The sequence below is a fragment of the Lepisma saccharinum genome, chromosome 26, assembly GCF_977018435.1.
Source record: "Lepisma saccharinum chromosome 26, izLepSacc3.1, whole genome shotgun sequence".
NCBI lineage: Eukaryota > Metazoa > Arthropoda > Insecta > Zygentoma > Lepismatidae > Lepisma > Lepisma saccharinum.
The window spans coordinates 36765907-36767148 of record NC_139254.1 but is presented as its reverse complement, the minus strand read 5'-3'; positions in this window follow the sequence as shown (position 1 = coordinate 36767148).

The window sequence follows — 1242 nt, the reverse complement described above, 5'->3', positions numbered from 1 at the left end:
GTTTACGTAGCCGAAGGGTAGACGACAGGCAAGAGAACACGTTGGCAACGTTAATTTTCAAACGGAAAAGAGAAAATCTTCCTCGACGATTCCCCTAGCTAAAATTCATCAAAAATTACTTGAGAAGCACAATGTCAGGAGTGAGTGTGATCGAGCTCGAAAACTAGCAAACAAGAAAGAATTTGCTTCCATGAAAAAATGCAGAGGACTGCTAATGATAATTTGACAATATCGTAATTTTGTAATAACAGTCTGTTTTCATATATAATTATAATATATAGTTTTTTTACAGTTTCTCTGTTATCTTAACCTTTCGTATCAGTTTTTACATTGATTCAAATTACATGTATGCATTTTCATGTTTTTATATACCTAATATAAATGTGGGCGTGAATTAATAAAATATATTTGTATATTTTTAAACGAGTATGGGCGCACAACTGAAAGTAGCGCGGTGGGAAAGGGGCGCAGAGCATGTTAGTTACGCTACTGGATAAATTCCTGGCGCCTGGAGCCTACTGACCGACCTGAAGGTGTTTTCAGCTTGGCAGCCCATTATTAATTACAACAAATTGTTTTCATTCTAATATTTTGCATAAAAGAACATGATAATGTGATAAGTTGCAATAATAACAAGGGCAGAGGAAACGGCACATGTTGTGTGTAATAGGCTCGCAACAAAGGAATAGAACCTACATTAGTTATGTAAAATATTTAATCTGGTTCACGTAAACATAAAGAAAGGAAACAAACATCTCTTCGCACATACACAAAGCTATTATTAAGAAAACTACTGCAAAATTTTCGAAAAAGTGCTAGTCACAACACGTGCGACATCAAAGTATCGCTTTCTTTAACATTATATTCTTTCATTCATGCTTGCTTGCACCCTTCCTTCGACGACACCTTATTATGCATCTGAAACTACGAAAGTGGTTCTCCTTACATGCTTACTCTCCCTCCTTCATTGTTTTCTGCTCATCTTTCCAACACCTCAGCAACGGTCTATAGCCAACGCCATGTTACCGACCTTAGCAACCAACGTAGCAACCGTTTGTTTACCGTCCTGTTAGTTTGAGACTGATGGAAGCTGGAAACGAATATCTGAATACACAATGCGTGATTTTGATCATGACGTGATTTTTTTTCACTTGCGATTAGTGTTGCCCACGGGACGAGACGGGACAGGCTTTTCAAAATTCGAGACGAGACGAGATTGACCATGTGTCATAAGACAAACGA